General features: G+C 39.6%; 1 protein-coding gene across 2 annotated transcripts in view; it reads right to left on the reverse strand.

Annotated features, from left to right (window-relative positions):
* Positions 1–22,158, reverse strand: part of Itsn1 (intersectin 1) — a 204,906-nt gene extending 182,748 nt beyond the window's left edge. Inside the window, exon 1 of one of the 2 annotated variants that reach the window (XM_027929297.2) lies at positions 22,038–22,158. The gene's annotated coding sequence lies outside the window, so the exon portion shown is untranslated. The remainder of the gene's footprint in view (positions 1–22,037) is intronic. The other variant, XM_071615072.1, reaches the window with a different exon arrangement.
* Positions 22,159–22,855: the final 697 nt, after the last annotated feature.

Below are 22,855 nucleotides of genomic sequence, written 5' to 3' on the forward strand. Positions count from 1 at the left end.
GTAGGACTACACAATCAAACATTCAAGCAGCTTCCTGAGTAATAACAACATTCCAGCCATATATAGACAAAAATACAACAACAGTCAGGTATACTAAACAAAAACCAGAAATATTTTTATCTGAACTAATAAATGATCCCAGTTGGGGCAAGATCTACTGAGGTCTGATGGAGTACTTAATAGAGATGTTTGCAATACAACCCTGTGATGAAGGAATAACCATGATAAACATAAAAGGAAGTTCATCTGTAGTCCATTGCCAAAAATACTGCTAACAAATTTTCTGCCACATTCAATAGATTAACGATCCACGTGCTAAGCTAGTGCTGGTGCCAAAAAAGTGACCAGCATACCCTTGCTGCCCTCCAGAAGGCTGTAGTCCACTTGGAGACAAGCCAGGAACACACAGGAATCAACTCTCAGAGTAAGCACTTAGTTTTTCTGATACATGTTACAGATAAGAAAACTGAGTGACCAAGAGGTTAAGTGTTACTTGTTTAAAGCCACCAACTCCCTACATATCCAGGTTCTAGCCTTGCTACCAGCACTACATTTTCTCTTTTTTGTTGATTATATATATTTAAGATATACAACACGATTTTATGATATAAAAACAGAATTTTCTTCTTTGATAATAATGGTGCTGAGGATCAAACCCAGGGCTCTATGAACATAAATGAATCAATTACTTCGTGTGTAGATGATAAGAGCAACTGAAATTCTCTCTTAGCAAATATCCAGTATACATTATTAACTATACTCATCACCCTGTACATTAGAGCTCTAGATTTATTCATTCTAGGTTAAATGCCCACCATTTAAAAAAAAAAAAAATTAAGCTCCAAAAATCTTTGAGATCAGCAGTTTTCAAAGAAGCAGGAAGGAGGGGCCACCTACTGCCCTTTCACACACTGCTCTGAACTCCCATGGGTTGTGCAGAGCACTCACCACTCCGCAAGGCTCTGAGCTTTCCAAACTCCACTGGTAAGGTTTGGCTGGGGCTGCTAGAGCAACACTGTTTTCCTCCCAAGGAGTCCACAGTAGATTCGTGGATATGGCCACATAGCACAGAAAATCCCTGGAGGTAAAAGGCTTTAAATGAAAGTACAACTGCAAAGGAAAGGAAATATAATGCCCTACTTTGAACACTGATGTGGTTTCTCCTTACAAACTACACTGCCTATCCCCAGTGCCCAGGCCAGTTTTACCTCAGTGTTGACAAGCTGGAGAAGCCCACACCACAGGCACATGGCCCTCTTAGAGAGGCTGATGACTTCCATTTTAATTATTTCTAACCCCAATGACCCCATCACCATTGCTGTGGTTTGAATATAGTGTCATCCAAAGCCCATGTGTTACAGCTTAATCCCAGAGGGCTGTATTGGGAGGTCCCATGGATCTGTAAGAGGTCAAGCCTTATGGGAGGTCCTTAGGTTATGGCGAGGTTTTCCAGAGGGAACTATGGACCCCCCGTGTCTCTCTCCCCTCTGTGTTTCCTGGCATAATAGGTAAGCATTTCTCTCACATATGCTACTGCCATGATGTACCACCTTCACTAAAGGCCCAAACCAAAGGAACCACTCAATCTTACACTTAAATCTCCCAAAATGTGAGCTAAATAAACCTGGTTTCCTTCATAAGTCTGATACCTTGTTTTAAAAACATGAAGTTGACTTAATACAATCAGTAATATTTGTACCAATTGATTCTGTTAATGTTTTTTTTTAAAAAAACTATCATTAAATAATATCTCCTATTTCAACCTTTTCTTCATTTCCAGTTGTCAGTAAAAACCTTCAAGATAAGTGCTTGATTCGGGAACATACAGAGGTCTAGAGAAAACTCTGAAAATATATGTTGTTCCAAAGGGCCTTAGAAAAGAGAGGGTCCTCTTATAAGCACAGCTGAGCCACTCTCTAGGAAAGAAAAGTCCATCCAGCAAACCACACAAGAAGCATCCTGAACCCTTTTGCTCCTCATCATCCCATCCTTGTTCCCCATGTCTCCCCCAACCAGCTCTTAGGCACCGGAACCCAAACCTACTCACAAGCCATCATCAGCGCAGCATCACAAGGTAGAGACATAGGCTTTTTAGGTGGGAAATCCATGTATTCCCAGGTAGCAATGATTACACAATGTGCACAAAGGGAGATAAAATACAACACAGCAGTTACTGTGCAAACTCAGAGTGGTAACAGCCAAACATCATGGGTCCAAATACCAGATCTGCCACTTACTAGCTGTGGAACTACAGATAAGTTACTTACCCATTTTGTGCCCTGGCTGTTAAATGGAAATGATAGTACCTGTTCTACAGAACTGTTGCAAGGGCTACATGCAAAAATATCTAGAAATTGCCAATACATGGCAAACAGAAAACACTACCTGTAACTATCATACTTCAAATACATTTTGGATTTAGAATCTTTGGTAAAGTTACTATATCTAATATTCCTACCGCAAAATGTGTTCAAGGATAAACTATAAGCTTAGCCAATGATAAAGATCCTTTTCCTAAACTGGAATCCTAAAAAGAACACCTGAGTTCCAAGTCTAATAATCTCTAAGCCATAAAACTGACAGAGGCTAAGCAAACCAAAAAGAGTCATTTGGCTATTTGAAAAAATATAATATTGATAACTTAAATATATATTTTTTCACTATGGAATTTTTTTTGCCTCAAAACTTTATTATGTTTAAGAATTATTAGAGATTCCAAAGAACTTAACTTAGAAAATTCTAAAACAAACCAGACAATTTACTTGCCTATAACCCATTAGCCATCAAAGAATAAATGGCATCATATGTCACATTGCCTCTGAAAAACTAGTTTTGGAGAATGAGAGTGAAAAAGCAAATATCCTTTTCTTTTTTCCTCTCTCTCTCTCTCTCTTTTTTTCCTTTAAGTACTGGGCAGAACTCAGAGGCAGTCACACTGAGTTTTGCCCATGATTCTTTTTATTATTTTGAGACAAGCTCTCATTAAGTTGCCCAGGCTGGCCTTGAATTTCCTCCTGCCTCAGCCTCCTACACTGCAGAGATTACAGGGATTCACTACTGCACTTATTAAGCAAATAATATCTAAACTATTATTATGAAAATAATCTGAGTTTGCAGACCCTTTGAAAAGGTCTCAAGGAGCTCAAGAGCACCCTATTACACCTTGAAATCCTTTGCACTAAGAACAGGTATTTAAACTCTCATGGTTTTCATGTTCTAACTTTTCCAAATTTACAAGACAAAAACACAATTGATATATTCCACTGAAATATATATGAACTGAAAAATAATTTTATCCTAAAATTACCCCAAAAAATGAAGGTTTAAGAAAGTATTTTGGCAAAATTGTCAATAAGGTAAACTAGGAAAAAGTGTCAGGTCAAAATAGGTATTTTCCTTTTTTTAAAATTATAATGCATATTATTTAACATATAACATATATAATATATAACAAAATTTACTATTTTAACTATATTTAAAGTTTACAGTTCTGTGACATTTAATATATCCATAATATATAACCATCACCAGTATGTAGTTCCAGAACATTTTCACCCTGTAAAGAAACCCCAGAGCCTGCCCCAAGCAATTACTCATCTGCTTTGTCTCTACAGATTTGCTTAGGCAGGGTATTTCATATAAATGGAATCAGGCAGTACATGACCTTAGTATCTGGCTTCTTTCACTTAGCGTGTTTTTAAGGACGATCCATGTTGTGGCATGCATTATAAATTCTTTTTATGGCTGAACCACAATCCATCATATGAATATACCACATTTTGTCCACTGATACACAAAAGTTGATGGACATTTAGGCTGTTTCCACTTTTGGCTATTGTCAATAGTGCTGCTATTAACATAAACATAAAAGTTTTCATTTGAACATTCTGTTTTCAATTCTGTGGGGTTTACAACTAAGAATGGAATTGATGAGCCATATAACAACTCTTTATTTTGCTTATTGAGGAAACAAACAATTGTTTTCCCCAGCAGTAGCACCATTTTACATTCAAAACAATAATAAAAGGACTACAATTTTTTCACATTCTCACCAACACTTGTTATTTTTCATTTTTAATAATATTCATTCTACAGAGCTTAAAGTAGTATCTCATAATTTTCATTTGTTTCTTTAATAATACTGAGCGTGTTTTCAGGTATTTGTTGACCATCTGAATGTCTTCCTTGGAAAAATACCTATCCAGGTCTTTTGCCCTTTTTTAATTGAGTTGTTTATCGTTTTTTATTGTTGACTTGTATTATGTTTAGTTATTTTTTATAAGTAAATGTGAACACTTTTAGACCTACTATATATCTGGTCCTCTCCACTTCCAACCTTAAAACAAATGGCAAAGCTTCCAGATGATGAAAAGAGAAACTAAGAAATTACAAGAAGACATAAAATTAACTTGCAATAAGACTGTGTATAATATCTGCATTTTTGTCTTAAATTATAAACCCCAGGCTTGGATCAGATGAGGATAAAGTAACAGTCATTTCTTACATAGTGCATATTATTCATGAGGTACTGTTCTGAGTGCTTTCACATCCTCATCCTCATGAGGCAAGAACTCTTTTCAATCCCATTTGATAGATGAGGAAACCAAGGCACAGAAACATTAAATGGCTTATGATTACAAAATTAGTAGGCACACAGTTTGGCTCCAGAATCACTTTGTTACACTACCTTTCAATCTTAAAATAATAACACATCTTGTCTAAAAAGGAATGTATTGGAAAATGCTAGTAGCTACATTGTTTACATGTCATTTTCAATATTACAACTCCCCCACTCTCCCTGCACAAATCTTTTAAGTAACTCTTGGTTTTAAAACTTGCATTTCTCTTTTCTTTTTTAATATGTTTTAGTTGTAGATAGACACAATACCTTCATTTTATTTGTTTATTTATATGTGGTGCTGAGGATTGAACCCAGGGCCTCACATGTACAAGGCAAGTGCTCTGCCACTGAGCCACAACCCCAGTCCTTAGAACTTGCATTTCTTTAATCAGGTTAGGGATGTCACAAAAAAAAAAAACAGATGGGGAACATCATTTAGACCTTTTCTCATCCAGATTTAGACCTTTTCTAACATTTCTGAATCTGACAAAAAACTACTCAGGATATTCTGACTCAACAATCTATTACCAAGGGCATCTGGATTGTACCCGACTGAATCTTAAGAGCTAGCAGTTGCCTGCAAAGCCAGAGCCCAAAAGCCCAGCTAAGCAAAACCCATCATCTGCTGTACAGTTTCATATCAATTAATGGCTATGTAAACTTAAGTCTAAAAAAATATATATCTTATATGAAGAAGAAATCAAAAAGATACTACATCTCATAATAAAACCAATATGAACACAATGTTAGAGTTCACAGCTTTCATTTTCTGATCAGTAATTACAGGCCTAACTGCCAGCTATATCTAGCATTGCTGCAACTGCCTGAAGAGTTATCTATGGGACTTCAGAATCTGAAGGAATCCCTGAGATGATTTCTGATTTCAAATTACAAGTAACTCTTAAGAAATGAGCCAGTGTCAAGTACTGATATACAAAATAGTATCACTGAATAACCAGAATATCCTGAAAGTACAACAAAAAGACTCCTGCCTTTTCCAACTACCTATCTATATAAGGCCAGATTTCTTCCTCTACTTCAACCAAAACATTTGGCAACAAACTAGCCACAAAAGCAGATATAAGAATCCAGTTCTCTTTTAATCCAGACATAAAGGAAATTAGCAAAACTGTAAAAACTATGCCACCCTTCTCACTAAATTTTTTTTTGTTTTATAAGGGGTTTATTAAAATGTTATTTACATTCATATAAGAGGTTTATTATAGTTATTTCAAATTGTTAATAAGCACTTTTGTGAATTTCTCAGTTTTAATTTCTAATCTTGCAAACATTATACATAAAACCCACTCCTTGGGGTCCTCAATCACTTGAATTCATACAAGGATCCTGATACCAGTCAAACACAGTGGCACATACCTGTAATCTCCTGAGGCCAGGAGGATTACAAGGTCTAGGTAAGCCTTAGCAATTTAGTGAGACTCTCTCTCAAAATAAAAAATAAGACTGGGGAAGTAGTTCGGTAGTAGAGCTACCCTGGAATCAATCCTCAGTACCACACACAAAGAAAACAACAATAATAAAACCCACATGATACCAAAAGTTTGAAACTCACCACTTTAGGAGATAAAACTATAGGGAAAGATTTTAGTACTCTGAAGCAACACATAAACAAATACATTCCTCTAGCAAAATATGTATGTACAATGAAGTGGAGGGAAGCCAAACCAGTCAGGAAGCAGCAGCAAAGTAAAGTGAAAAACGATAAGGCCCTGGATTAAGACAGTAGTGGTGGGAATAGAGACGGATGAATTCAAAAGATCTTTTTGGTGAAGATTTGACCAAATCACGCGACAAATTTCAGAATCAGAGAGAGCTCAGGCCTCCAGTTTACCTGACTAAATAGTAATTGTCCACCCATCTGGCGAAGGCAAGGTACTAAGTCAGGTTGGTACTATTACATAGATGTATATAGAGAGACACTGTATAAATGGTATGAGTTCAGGTGTCTAACAACCATTCTCTGACACCTTCAAGGTGTCCTACAATTCGATTCAATTCTGACACTAACACCCGGCATTACTGTGACCCACCTTAACTGGTGGGCTCAGTCCCACAAAACTGCTCCCACTTGGGACACGAGCATCAAGTCTTGCATATATCCCCACGCAACCAGCTTTACTGCCATGGTGACTACAAATCCAGAGGTTCCTATGAACTTCATTCAAATTCAGTAACTCACTAGAAAGTCTCAGAGAAAGCCTATACAACTCAGCCAAATGAAAGACTCATGGCAAAGTACGAGACTGGGAGCTACCATCTCTCTCCTCCTCTGGAGATACAGGTGTCTACCTTCTTGCATATCAGTACTCTTTATGGTTGGGATATAAAGTATACCTCCAAATTTGTGTTAATGAAGTAATAATTACTAAGTAGTAATTACTAATAATTGATACGGGCTTTATTAAAATGTTATTTACATTAAAATAAGAGGCTTACTGTAGTTATTTCAAATTGTTAATAAGGTGAAATGATCAATTATGAAACCTTATCCATCCATTCTAATTTGAAAGAACTGAGTGGTAACTGTAGGTAGGTGGGCATGGCTGGAAGAAGTGGGTGACTGGGTTGTACCCTGGAAGGGTGCATCTCCCCTTCCTTACTGCCATGAGGGGACCAGCTTTCCTCTACCACATCCTTCCCACACGATGTTCTGCCTCACTCTGGGCCCAGAACAATGGAGTCAGCCATCAAAGGACTGAGATCTCTGATAGCATAAGCCAAAATAAACTTTGCCTTTATTAAACTGTTTTCAACTGCTGTAGTCAATGCAAAATGCAAAACCTGACTAAAATAAGTACATTCACCAGCAGCCCAAACTCTCCAAATTTCACCATCACAGAGCATGCACTTATGACTTCACTGTGTAGGCACGATTGGTTAAATCACTGACCATGTGACTGAACTCAATTCCAGTGCCTCTCCCTTCCTGAGATGGTGGTGGTGGAGGGCAGAAACACTCCAATTCTCTCATCAAATGACAATGGACCAGCCCACATTTTGAGATACCCAGCATAAACTAGTCTTCCAAGAAGCATGCACATTAAAGGAAGACAGGAGATAACAATCAGAGGGAGTAGAAGGTTAATAAAGACAAAGCTGAGCAGAATTGTTGTTAAGGAAGGAGCCCAGGACAGGAGGACAAAACAGAAGACAGAGAATGAGCAGAATCAAATTTGGACTTATATATCCACAACCTCAAGGACCCCTTTTGTTATTTTGGTAGGGGGGGATTAAACTCAGGGGCGCTTAACCATTGAGCCACATTCCCAACCCTTTATTGTATTTTATTTAGAGACAGGGTCTTGATAAGTTGCTTAGGGCCTCGATAAGTTGCTGAGGCTGGCTTTCAACTAGCCATCCTCCTGCCTCAGCCTCCAGAGCTGCTGGGATTACAGGCATGCACCACCCCGCCCAGCCCTTTTATATGTCTACAAGGCCCTGCATGGTCTGACCTCCCTCCCTCTCTAAACTCATGGCCGACTATCCAGCTACGGTGGCCTTCTTGTCAAATATTCTGTGCTCGTTTATGCCACAGAAGCTACTCACATGCTGGTCTCCTAGCCTGAAAAACAATTTTTCCCTTCTCTGATTACTTACTCCTCCTGTAAGTACTTCAGACCAGGACTTCCCAGGACTCTGTGACTACATTAGGTCCTCTTGAACACTTCCTCACAGCACTGTGACAGCTGGGAATCATTTATTTATGTGTATGTTTGCATGTCTGCCCCAGCAGAATATAAACAGAATAAGGATGCTAAATTGCTAAGGACAGAAACCTTGTCACTTCTAGCCTCCTTGCTTCTGTCACACCACCTGGCACACAGCAGTCAAGCAGGATATGTTCTGGCACTGTTGAAGGGAACAAGCACGAGGGAAAATTACAAAGTCTCAGCAAACAGGAGAGAAGTATCTAGAACATCTAGAGGAAGGGGAAGAGTCACCTCCCTCTTGCTTCTTCCTTTTATTTCAAAAAGCAAAGACTGTGAAGAAGATGGATTCACAAGAGCTATATGGGGAGTGGGCAGCAGGCCCAGATGGTAAACAGAATCACTTCCTAAGAGTAAAGTTCTGGAGACATGAGAAAAGGGGCCAAGTTTGGTACAATGTCTGTGAGGAATGGAGAGAAAGCTGAGAAGGAACATTTCGCAGGACACACCTGAGTGGGAAGGACAAAAGTCTACAAGGTTGAACGGTTCTTCAGCTTACTTTTAGCAGCACAAATATAGGAAACAGAACACAGACAGCAGCACTGGTTTAGGAATGAAAGTTTGCAGGGTAGAAATGGCAAGGATAAAGCTGAAATGATCCACTCTGAGATCCCAGCTATATATGAAAGGAAATGAAACCAGGAGGAAGTTAACCACCCAAAATAAAAGGGAAAAGGTCAAGGATGTTTATGGATGAGTTTGATGACCATGAATTGCTACAATCAGATGTGAAGCAAATTACCTTACAGAGCTATAATTTTTAAAATAAACTCTACTTTTTTCAAGATACTGTAAGATCTCTGCCCCTACTTTTATCATCAATCTCTCAGAACAAGGAAAAAAATAAACAATTTTTTTTTTCAAAAATAGCTCCCAGCCCTTCAAACAAAATTACAGAAAGAATGTCTTTCCAGCTCCTCCTTTCATGAAGCATGCATGTTTTCCCAGCAGTTCCAGATGACCTATAAGTTAAGAACATGCACATGTGGGGCTGGGGATACAGTTCAGTTTAGGTAGAGTGCTTGCCTTGCTAACACAAGGCCCTGGGTTCAATCCCCAGCACCACCAAAAAAAAAAACTTTTTCAGCACTGAAAAATCTGAAATTTATGATTATAGAAGTAGTTAAACTGGTGAAAGTGATGTCCACAGTTTTAACTAGCTGGGAATCATTTATTTATGTGTTTGTATGTCTGCTCCAGCAGAATATAAATAGAGTAAGGACACTAAATTGCTAAGGACAGAGACCCTGCCAGTTCTAGCCTCTTGCTTCTGCAAGGAGACCATGCAGCTGGTCTAACCAATACCAGATGAGTCTCCCAAACTTTCATCTAGATCAATCACAGAACAGTGGATGTATTTTTTTTAAAAGGAAAGAGATAAAGGTGTGGTGGTATACACTTGTAATCCCAGCAATTCAGAGACTGAGGGCAGGAAGATCAGAAGTTCAAGACCAGTCTCAGCGACTTAGTAAGACCCTGTCTCAAAGTAAAAAATAAAAAGGGCTAATGTATAGCTCAGTGAGCACCCTGAGTTCAATCCCTGGCACCCCTTCCCCCAAAAAAGGAAAGAAAGAAAACACAAAACTCAACTCCAGCAGCACACTGAGCATTCATATTTTGTTGTTCTTTTTAAATACACAAGACAGTAGGGTTTATTTTGACATATTATACATACTTGGAGTGCAACCAGTTCCAATTAGGATCCCATTCTTGTGGTTGTAAATGATGTAAAGTTAATCCTGATCATGTATTCATATATGAGCAAAAGAAAGTTATGTCTGATTCATTCTACTGTCTTCCTATTCCCATGCTCCATCCCTTTCCTTCATTCCCCTTTATCTAATCCAATGAACTTTTATACTTCACCCCCATACCCTCCCTTGTTATGGGTTAGCATCCACATATCAGAGAGAACATTTGGCCTTTGGTTTTTTGGAATTGGCTTACTTCATGTAGCATGACAGTCTCCAGTTCCATTCATTTATCTGCAAATGCCATAATTTCATTCTTCTTTATGGCTGAGTAATACTCCATTGTGTGTATATACCACATTTACTTTATCCATTCATCTGTTGAAGGGCACCTAGGTTGGTTCCATAGCTTGACTATTGTGAATTGAACTGCTATAAACATTGATGTGGCTAAGTCACTGTAGTATGCTGATTTTAAATCTTTGGGGTTTAAGCCGAGGAGTGGGATAACTGGGACAAATGGTGGTTCCATAGCATCTATGTTTAAAAAGCAAACTTTACTAAAAAGAATTTATTAGCAATTTAGTGTCCTTACTCTATATATACCTGAGGTAGCTTTGATGTGTTTATACTGTTTTATTAAGACCAACATTTAAAAGGAAAAAAGTTGTCCCTAAGCCACTTCCCATATGATCACTGCCCACAAAGGCCGTGTTGGTCATGTTTTATATTCCTTCTCCTCTTAACACATCCACTTCTCCCTTCTGTTAATTATAGGAGTTTAAGTACTGACCTCACCCACTAGTGCAAAAGGTGGACCCAAGAATCAGGAAAGTCAATGAGAGCCCTGCATTCCCAGGGCCACAGCAATTGGTTCAAGCATTTGATCAAGCCAGGCCAATTGAAATCCCTGAACTTGTCAAGTATGTGAGTCTATACATTTCCAGTTTGCACTTCCTCCGTTGCAAATGAAAGCAAATTATGAATGGGAAAGTTTAGCACTGAAACAACCTCCCAATGTCTTCTCCCATTATAATCATTTACTTTTCTTCCATTTTTTTCTCCTGCCCACACAAGTCCCTTTAGATGGACTATACCTAACACTGAGTTTTTTAAAAAGTTGAAGATACCTGATACATGACCTCACAGAGACAGAAAGCTTATCTAAAAACTAAGCCCAGCTCCATGTAACTATTCTGTGATTCAACCTGATATTTAGATATTAAAGTTAAGGGTCTTAGTTCAATGTCCACACAATGGAACACATTCCAAACTCACCCTCTATATAGATGTACACAACATTGTACTCTGTGAATATCCCTAATATAATTTTTTGCATGAGGTCAACATTTTATAAGTATGTAAAGAAAAAAAAAAAAAAACACCACTGAAATTCTAGGACATTTGGAAGTTCCAAATCTCTTCCTGCCTGTTCTCTCTTAGCTGGAGATCTATACTGGATCTATACTGGATTAACCCTTCCAATCAAATCATGACTATATGAATTAGACTAAATGTGTGCACTTCTTAAATGTGTTTCCTGCCATCCTTAAGTTTTCAAGTTCTCATGTGGAGAAAATAATAACAAATTCACATTTCCTCAGATAATACTAAAAAATAAATTGGAGACAAGGTACCTCAGTTTGAGTTAACCCTTATCTGAAAGGCTTGGCACGAGACTTCTAAGTTTTTTGTTTGTTTTTGTTTTTTAATTTTTTTTTTTAGTTGTAGATAACACAATACCTTTATTTTATTTATTTTTATGTGGTACCAGGGATGGAACCCAGGGCCTCACACATGGTAAGCAAGAGCTCTACCACTGAACCACAACCCCAGCCCCAGACTTTGAAGTTTTATTGGATTGCAGAACACGTGCTTAGGAACTTACAAACTGAGCATCCTAAAGCCAAAAATCTCCAAATCTGAAAGATTTTGAGCATTGTGCCAGGTTTTGGAGTATTCCATATCTTTAGATTAGGGATGCTCAACTTCTATTATAAAAAGAACAGAACAGAACAAGGAGAAGGTTTGGATGGTAGTAACTGGTTTCAATTCCCAGCACCATCAAAGGCGGGAGGGAGTACTAGCCCAAGTCTTTACCTTGTGGCCCTTAAGCCCATTATGGCTAAATCCTTCTTTGGAACTAATTTCAAATTGCCAGGAAAGGGACACTGATTGGCCAATTTGGTTCAGTGCCCAGCCTGAGTTGAATCCACCATGTCTTTTTGGAGAGGAGGAGGCTGGAAGGGGTTGAATGTGTAAGTTAAAGGACAGTTCATGGATTTGTGTTGGTTCAGACAGAAATTCCAAAGTTCCCATTACACAGTTCCAGTTTGTAACTTGGATTCTTCACAATCCAAAAAGAAAACAAACAAACAACAACAAAAAAAAAAAAAACTGGAAATTTAGTTACTAAGGTTTATTATGAATAAAATGTAGGAGAAACAAAATTTAAGAAATTAAAGGACAATTTAATTCACCACTATTTTAGGAGTTCGTGCCAATAAAAAAAATACAGTTTGGGATATAGCTCAACAACAGAGTGCTTGCCTAGCATGTACAAGACCCTGGGTTCTATCCCAAGCATTTTCAAAAAACATGTTTTTCAACAATAAATTCTTGAAATGAAAATGGTCTTTAAGAAATATAATTTTCAACATGAAAACCCAAGAGAAATGAAAAAAGAATATGGTCTCAGGGGGTTGAGATTCTGTCTTGGTCAGACTGGACACCTAGAACAATAATGCCAGGTGCACAAGGTGCACAAAGATTCACTGAACCATCCACTACACTCAGAGAACTTCCCCATCATATTCCAAATGGGTTACTGTTTCCAAGATACTGATTCCTTTGGTTTTGTGGAATGGTACCCACAATTAGCACTACTTAGTAGTACTAATATAACACTAGTATTATCTGGTATTAAAAAGGTGGAAAAACATTGGATACATGAACCAAAATACTACTGGAGAGTTCTAGCAAAATTGTGGTCAGTAAGCATTCTAGAAATATTCAGTCATTGGAAATACAAAAAGCAAATCAAAAACAAAACAACACTCGCTCAGAATTTTTGAAAGGGTTTTACCCAGTACTGGCAGCAGAACAGGATACAGGTGCATCTCAACCTACAGAGGGAAAGCTGCATGTTTTTAGGGCTTTGGAAACATATCTTCTGTCCCAAGGATTTCACCTGTCTTTATTAAAGCAAAAAGATGTCCATCAATAAGTGACTGATTAAATATAAGACAATGTGTCACAGAAGGCTGGAAATGCCAACAAAGATTGAATTCAGCCCTCAGGTAGGCTTTGTTTGACTGCTAGTGTATAAATTGGGAGATTTGTGTTAAACCCACACTTCTAGATTTCAAGGTGTTCTTGAAGAACTAGAAAATGTAGTAATACCAGGATGCATACTCCCTGGTTCACAAAGAAATGGGTGGACTAGCCCTGGGCTGCCCACTGATGAACTACCTTAAGTGCCCACAGTCCCTTACTGACTTTCATGTCTCCCAGCCTGAGCAGCTCACACTGGGTACCTCCTGGGTAATGTGAGCATGTGAACCCTCACAGAGTGTGAACATTATCACTGAGTGTGAGATTCTGGGTATGCTTTCTGTCTTCTTATCTATATTTTCAAAAGTTTTCTTCAATAAACATGTATTGCTTTTAAGGAAAAAAAAACATTTTTTTTTAGTTACTAAATCACAACTATAATATCTCCTCATCTTGTAATATCATAATGACTACTGATAACAGAAAATTAACTGAACTAAGAAGTAATGTAATGTTACAATTACTATAGAACTTCCCTCCCGCTTCAATACTAAAAACTCCAGTTTGGACAGTCACAGTATTTTACAAAACATCACCCCATGATCTCCAATTCACAAAATAGCTATTTGAAGGATTCTTCTGCATTCATTTAAAGTTTCTTTCACTAAGAAAAAAAGCAGAGAAAATCTCTCCTATCAACAACTGATACTTATATCCTCAATTAACTTAATGTTCATAAAGTTAAACAGTTCTTGACCTTTACCTTACTTATTATTTATTTGATAAATAATAATAGCACAGATGCTCCTCTAAGCTATTATCAATCTAACCAATTGATAATTGGTTTACTTCCCAATAAACCCATAGTAAATTGGAAATATGCTAAATAAAAAAATGCATTTAAGGGGCTGGGGTTATGGCTCAGCAGTAGAGCGCTCGCCTGGCACATGCAAGGCCCTGGGATCGATCCTCAGCACCACATAAAAAAATAAGTAAATTTTTTAAAATGCATTTAATCTCCCAAAACTACGGGGACATCAAAGCTTAGCAACACATCACACTATAGAGTACACAGGTTGTTTCCCCTTGTGATCAAATGACCCACTGGGATCTGCAGCTCACTGCCACTACCCAGCAGCATCTTGAGAAAGGATGTGACTGCATCTCACTAGTCTGGGGGGAAAAGCAAAAATCACAATTTGAAGTACTTTTTGTTCCAAATGTATATTGCTTTAGCACCACTGCAAAGTGAAAAACTCGTACGTTGAAACATGATAAGTTAAGGTCTTATGAGGGTCTCTCTCAGAGAACTTTGAAGAGTTTCTACAGACCACACCATCCATATCACACCATTTAGGACATTCCTAGAAGTAAATCATATTATTTTCGTCATAAAGTCCAAGGCTAGGTAGAAATGTCAACATTCACAGGTTGGGAGTCACAAGGGGAGCCAACTCAATGCTTCTCTCTTGCCCTCCTAGTTCCCACGTGACACCAGAGGGAGTTTTCTAAAAAAGGCAAATCATGGGACTGCCTTCTTAAACTTCCATTTACTTCCTCTTTCAGGGAACTAACTCTGAAAGAAGTCCCAGCTGGCCCTCTTTCCTTTATTCCTCACCTGTCTCTTCCTCACTCACCGCAATCATTCAGCCTCTCTGGCCTCCAGACTTTCCAGTCCTCAAACTGTGTTCTTGCCACTCACCAACAAAATGACTGTTGAGAGTCCTCCTTGTTATGAGCACTGTTCTAGGTCCTGAAGATAAGACCAGGAACAATAAAGACCATACTCCCTGTCCTCATGCAGCAACCCCTCTAATCACTTTCTTCTTCCTCAATTTTTCTGTTCATTTAAAGAAAATTAAAACAACAACTGTAATTAAGTGTAATAAACAGTACTACCTACAACACTTATTATCATTTACTTGTTCTGTTTAAAATTATTCATTATTAAGTGAAGAAAAGAAAAACAGAGAATTATTGTTCATTCAAACGTGCTATATCCCAAGAATGGCACTAAATTTTTGGTCAGTTTTTCAAGGTTTCTCTCATTACCAGTAAATAGCATTTATGTCAGTAGTCAAAATGCAATACTCCAATTCTGCAGGAATGGGAAATTGAGTTTCAGATAATTTCAGAATCTGAAAGATTACTTACTTTTAAAACCTATCTTAAGTTTAGAACAGAAATGAATTGGTTTTTATAAAACACTGGATCCTCAATAAGCAGCCTCTTATTACTGATGATGCATAGGAATGATGTATGTTTATACAGTGGCTTATTAACACAATACATTACACTCCTTAGAACAATAAAACTATTCAGGAAATCTCCCTTGAAAAGAAGTAGTTAGCCCTGCACACACAGGTTCACAGATATACACAACGGACACATACATATATACACACAATTAACAGCTACAACAGCATCTTGTTTCAGCGTTGTTTTTGATTTTGAAGCAATGGGAATTGAACCCAGTGGCACTCTACCACTGAGATACATCCTCAGTCTTTTTCCAAGGCTGGCCTCAAATTTATAATCTCCCAAGTTGCCGAGTTTACAGGTGTGGCATCCAGCTTGTTTCAATGTTTATATCGTAAGAACCAGTGTCCTCCTTAAGTGGATTGGTTATATCATAGCACTGAAGTCAGTTGACTTTGTCCATTTCCACGAGCAGTATCCCAACTTACAAATGCATGCCCCCAGAGACCAAAAGGACTTGCAGACAAAATGCAAGGAGGAGCAGGAGCAAAACAAATGCTCACCAGAGCAACAGAGAATCAAAAGCATGGTCCTTCTGTATTAAGCGTATGTCTAATTATAACCACCAAGGATACAACTTTGGCCACCCACTACAACCTTGTTATTTTCACATTCAAGTTCATTTGAATCCTAAACTCTGTCACATCCCTCAGTTCAACTCTGAGTATTGAGCATGTGGACCCTCACAGAGCGTGAACGTTATCACTGAGTGTGAGAATCTGTGTAGGCTTTGGAACCATCCTAGGAAGAGTGAAATGTACTCATTACCACTCACACACTGTCTACACGAGGCCCTGCACCAAACAACAAGAATGGGTTTTGGTGACTAGCGGACAACTGAGCAATGACAGTCATAGAGAGAAGAGACAAAATCTGGCCAGACAGCAGAAGCCAAAACAATTTCACCAACATTCTCTTCAGGCAATAAGCTAAAAGGCAAGCCACCCATCATTAATTCTATTAGGAAAAAGGTTAAAAGCTGAATTCAAATTCACTTTTGTAGGGGGCTACAAACCTTAGCAACAGAACTTTAATGATATTCTACCATCACATTTATTAGTAGAAAGGTTTTTGCCAGGGATCCATGAGACCTTCGTGTTCCTGGAGTGAATATTCACCAGTCACTTCAAATCTCCACACCGGCCAACACGGAAATGTCTGGACAGGCTCCCATCTGTCCCCCTTATCATACTTCTATAGCCTTGTGTTCCCAGTATAAATTCACACCCAAGTAAACTGTGTTTTCAAACTTCACTAGTCTTCTCTTATGCCAATAACCCTGTTTTTCAAAAAGGGGGACTTTAGGAAAACCACTACAGAATAAAAGATAAAAAGACTGCTTTGAGGGGTGAATGCTCATTTGAGGACAAGGCTCATATGTAAGCCAACCTACCTGACTCTTCATCACTCTTTGAGAGGCATTCAATTTCTATGATGAATATGTACATTATATTAGTGTATAACACATATAATATATAATATACACACACACACACACACACACCATACATTAGTATACCCCAGGGAACCACTAAGTTACTCCATAACAAAAAATCAAGACTGTAAAAAAAAGTACCCAAATGCGTATAAAATAGGTTCAGAAAATAAACTAAAAGTTTAGACTCTACAGTCAAAAATCTCCTCAGCCACTAGCTGGTCCACTAATTTACTTAACTGGTGATATCTCAGATTTCAAGACATATTCATCTGTAAAACTGAGATTTCATGAAGATTCAATGAATTTAATGCAAATAAATGTTGCAAAAGGACTTGACAGGGGATGGAGATATAGCTCAGTTGGTTGAGTATTTGCCTGGCATGTATAAGGCCCTGGGTTCAATCCCCAGCACCACCACAAAAAAAAAAAAAAAAAGTGGGGGGGGCCTTGATAGATACTAGCTATCACTATTACAGGTACATGAATTTTCTGAGTTTCCAAATCCCCCTATCAAGCAGGCTCTACTAAAAAGCCATTCTTCTTCCTAAAGGAAAATATTCACTAGATTTGTAGTACTGGTTAAGTCATTCCAAAAAGGGGTTTGGAGAGGATGAAGACTGGAACATTCATATACCACTGCAAGAGTGTAAATTGCTACAACCTTTCTAAATGGCAGATGGAAATATGTATCAAAAATTTTTAAGGTATAGTATATCCTTTGAACCAACAATTCCACTTCTAGAAACCTATCTGAGGGAAAAAAAAATCTCAAAGGTATACAGAGACATGTAAGGGCTGGGGATGTAGCTCAGTGGCAGAGTGCTTGCCTAGCATGTGTGAGATCCTGGGTTCAATCTCCAGTACAGAGAGAGAGAGAGAGAGAGAGAGAGAGAGAGAGATCTGTGTGTGCATATAGCCTAATCATTGCAAAGTTACTGATAATGGGCAGGGTAGGGGTGGCAACTAACGTCTAATAAAAATAAATTGGTTAAATTCTTGTAGATCCATAAAATGGAATATTATTCAGTTATTAAAACAACACAGATATGGAAAGACATTTGTAAGATGTTATAAAAATAAAGACAGGTTAGAAAACAACCATAGGTTACTAAAAGTTGTGTATGAATAGCCACATGAATATACAAAAATAAAAAATCAGATGAGACACATACTGAGGTAATGAATTTAACGTCTAGTTTAGTAATCCAATTTTTTAAAGTACCAATTTTTTACTGCCTAGTACCTAGAAATCAGCAAGGGATTTCACTTTTTTAAAATATTATTTTTTTTTAGCTGTAATTGGACACAATACCTTCATTTTATTTATTTATTTTTATGTGGTACTGAGGATAGAACCCAGGGCCTTGAAAGTGCTAGGTGAATGATCTATCACTGAGATACAACCCCAGCCCAAGGGATTTCATTTTAAAGCAATGAATTTCTATTACTACCCTAAAGTACAATAGTGCAAAAATTAAATGGGTTAGCTTTTAAATTTTATATATTTTCATATAACCCAATTCTTTATGACCAATGTTAATTACCATTTATTCACTGGATATGTCTTAAGAATTTATGTATGTGTTTAGTAGTATTTAAATTTTACTACTACTCCCATTTTCAGCTGAAAAAACTGAGGCATGAAGAAGTTATGTGACTTGATCAAAGTCACTGAATGTGTAATCAAATCCAACATTCTCCACAGTTTGTGCTCTGAACTCTCCAACCCCAACTATATAACCACTTGTTATTTATGGGATCCTATGGTAGACTCTGAAAAGGGGGTGTAAAGGTCATATTTTAAGTTAGAAAACACACCAATTACCTATTTCCTGCAAACTAATTTTTATAGTAGGAAGTTGGGATTATCATGGTTTACAAAATGGAATGCAATATAATGATAATAAATGAGTTACCACCACACTGTAACTTAAATTTATGTTTTGAGTACCTAAATAAATATTTTGCTTAGTCTTCTTCCTAGCATATCACCTTGAACACTCCATGCCAAGGAGACTCTCTCCTTTCAACACTAACTAAAGCTAAAGAAATAACTGGGATATAGTTCTTGTTGCTCCTAATTTATAAAACTTAGTGACTGCTAAGTGATGCAATTAATTTGACAAGTAAAAGTGTAAAAAACTGGCCTCATTGCAATGTAGTTCAATCATTCACTCAACAAATATTTAATTGAGTTCCTCCAGGCACCAGGCATATCAGAGTGAACTGGTCTCTGCCCTTCTGAAACATACATGAAAGTACAATTACTCATTTTAAGGTCATAGATTTTTTATTAGCAGCCTAGGGTATAAAACTTATTCTGCCACTTGAAAAACTTGTTATCTACTTCAGGAGCTGGTCCTAGGGGATACTCAGTAAACAGGAAGCACAATACCAGTGGTTCTCCAACTTTACTGCTCAGAAGTTCATGGAAAACTTGCTGAAAATACTGATTCCAGAGCCCCATCTCTGGCTGTCTGAGCTGAGGTGAAAGAAAACTTCATTTTTCCCAAGTTAGTGCAGATGGAAGAGATATGAAGCCCAGACTTTGAGAAACCCAACCTTGTAAGTGGAGTCATTTAGGAGGGAATGGCCATTCAAAAGAGAACAGCTCTGCGGCAGTGGAATCTGAGTGATACAACCCAATCTTTATATAACTAATTCTCTAAAACTCACAATTTAGCAAATTTGATAAGTCTGGGGGACAGGGGTAGCACAGTGGCAAAGCACTACTTAGCATGCTCCAGCTCCTGGTCAATCCCCAGCATCACCAAAAGGGGGGGTGGGGTGGAGAAATGAGTATGAGTGGAGGAATTTGCCAGCACCTCCCTCTTAATCTCATAATAGCTTTGAGGGTGTGCCTCAATCTAGACATCTAGGGAAAAGATAAAATTTATGCAGAATTCTACTACCAATACTAGAGATAAGCATTAAGAAAAAGGAAATTGCCAGTCACTGGAAAAAAAAATGCTAACATGGACAAACATTTCATGGAACTAACTTGGTACCACTCATTTTATGCCCTATTTCACAATGCTTAGTATCTGAACAATCCAGAGGGTTCCAAAGTACATTAAAAATGTGTTCATTTCCTCTCTTACTCAGGCAGAATAATAATAGAGTTTTGTAAAAGTACTATGCTCCTCAGCAATACGTTCTTAAAGAAATACTTTTTTTTTTTTTTTAATGTACTATCGGAAAGGCTCCTTATTGGGTTACTTACAGGTGTTTGAAAGATTTTTAACCCAATCACCCTATTCTTCATTTCTTAATTTAGATCACTTAAAAGTTCCTGAGTTCTTTATAAACTCCTGCAGAATTTTCACTTCTTTTTTTCATTTTTTTTAGTTCCAGATGGACGCAATGCCTTTAGTTATTTATTTTTATGTGGTACAGAGGTTTAAACTCAGTGCCTCACACGTGCAAGGCAAGTGTTCTACTGCTAAGCTACAACCCCAGACCCCAAATTTTTATTTTTGAAAATTTTTCATATAGGTCAACTCCCATGAAAACCACATAAATGTTTCAAGAAAACTAATGAAAATTTTGTTAAGCAAAACACAGTATTTTGTTCTCAGAGACAGACAAACAGACATAACAACTATGAAGAGTAATAAAGCTACTTCACTCTCAAGCCTAGTCATCTAAAAATAAAGGTATCCCAAAAATACATTCCTCCTATTTTGGGGGGTTTAGAGTGGGACCATGCAAACTAGCTGGACTGCTGGCTCCTGGCCCCAGTTCCTGCCCTCACATCCTGTCCACTACATAATCCATGCATTAACTCTGAGCCTTTCTCTTCATCCGTTTAATGGGATTAGTAAATCTGCCTATCCAATGACAGAATTGAGATTTACCAGATGCATTTGTATGATATTTGTTTTTATTATCTATACTTTTATTGGACTTGTCTTTATTATCTCTACGTTTTTGACCACAGAAACAGCCAAGAGAAGGATGCTAACAGATAAGCACAAAGAACCGCATCTAGCCAGAGCTGAGTACATTCAAATTTTCAGGTTGGTTCTGTTTTCTAAATAGCACTAATGATGGCAAAGTTCGAAAGGAAACTTTCATATTCAAGAACCTATCAATCGAGAAATTGCTAATCTATTTCTTCATTTAGTCTGAATCACACAAAAGATTGACCATAGGAAAGGTAATCCAGAAGTTGTCTTCTAATCCAAAAGCAAAAAAAAGTAAGGGGAGGTGCAACCCATTCCTCGCTGCTTTCCTTTTTCTGGAAATTCGGATTACATTTCCTCGTCCAAGCAAGAAGTGGCCGCAATTGTGCCGTGGGTCCATACCAGAAACCTGAGTCCGCGAGTAAGGGAGGGAAGGAGAAGCCGCAGACTCCGAGGGACGCGCTCACACTGCCAAGGGAGCCGTTTTCTGTTAAATACCATCAGAGGCAGTCCCCGCAGCACCCCTTAGGGCCAGACGGCATTGACTGCCCTTCACTGACAGGATTTTGCAGGCACGCCAGAGAAAAGAAAAAAGGATGAGCCGGGGACTCCAGGCCGGGGTGGGGGGGCGGCGGGACACACGACAGGCGGGAGGCGCGAGGCTGCTCCCGGCGAGCTCGGGTTCCCGGGAAGCTGGTGAGGCTGGGCCGGCCCGCCACCCTCCGGCGGCCGAGGGCAGCGAGGTCAGCCCTGGAAGGAACGCCCGACCGCGATGCCCCCTAAGGAGGGAGCCAGCTTGCCAGACCAGGGCTGCGGACGCCCATTCAACCCCAAGCCCGTCCCGCTGCCGCCACTCCCAGGCCCCGCCGCGGGAGCCCGGCCTCTCGCTGCCGGCCAGCCGGCCCCCAGCCGCAGCTCCCGGGAGGATGAGGAGGACGAGGTGGACCGGCGGCCGCTGCCGCGCCTCCCGCGTGCGCCGCACAGGATGAAGGGCGGCCGGAGGGACGCGCGAGGAGCAGCGGGACCAGCGCCCCGGGCGGCCATCGCGCCGACCCCCGCGCCGACCCCCGCCCCCGCGCCACCTCCCACAGCCCAGGCCGCCGCCGTCAGCCCGCTCCTCACCTCATCTCCGGGCGGGTCCGCGCTGCCGCCCCAGGCACAAATCAGTGCAGCTCACACGCTGTTGGGAGGGACGCAGGAGCCGCAGCCCCGCACACCATCCCCGCCCGCCTGCCCGCCCGTCCCGGAGCCCGCTCGGGAGTCTCCCTCGCGAGCCGCCGTACTACGGAGCAACCAAGCTGCGCTCCCTCCCTACGCTCCTCCACTCCTCTCTACCTCCTTCGCTCCCTCCCTCGCTCCCGCCTATCTCCTCATCTCCCTCCGTAGCCTCCTCCGCCCCCATCCACCCCTCGGTCTCCGCCCACAGATAGGTGGTCACAACCGTCTGCCAATCGAAAGAAGATGACCACACCTCCTCACCGCCCCCTACCGCTGGCCCTGCCCACCGGAGGATGCTAGGAGAGAGAGCTGAAGAAAAATGGAGGAGTACGGAATGACACACAGATAAGCCAATCAACAGGCTCGGAGAGAAAAACCTCTTCCTCCTCTCCTGCCCCTCCTCCCACAAAGGCGTAACCAAAGGTTTCGGGTCTAGGATTTATGGAGATTTTCTTCCACCATTTGGTGCATCTGCTCGCTGCCGTGCGAAACAATGGCTACGATGCATTCAACTAAATTACGTAAGGTTTTACCGGAAAGTATGTAGTGGAGAAGAAAAGGGAGTCAGGGTACAGCCCGAGGAGGGTGTAGTAGGGGGGCTCAGTTGGAATGAGGAAGGGTGTGGCTTTAACTTAGATTTGCATAAAACGGAACCCATCCGGGCGACTTCAACTTCGCCCATTTATTGGTAGCCCATGGGGCGGTACATCGCTTCGCCCCTT

This window comes from Marmota flaviventris, chromosome 8, assembly GCF_047511675.1.
Source record: "Marmota flaviventris isolate mMarFla1 chromosome 8, mMarFla1.hap1, whole genome shotgun sequence".
NCBI classification, from domain to species: domain Eukaryota; kingdom Metazoa; phylum Chordata; class Mammalia; order Rodentia; family Sciuridae; genus Marmota; species Marmota flaviventris.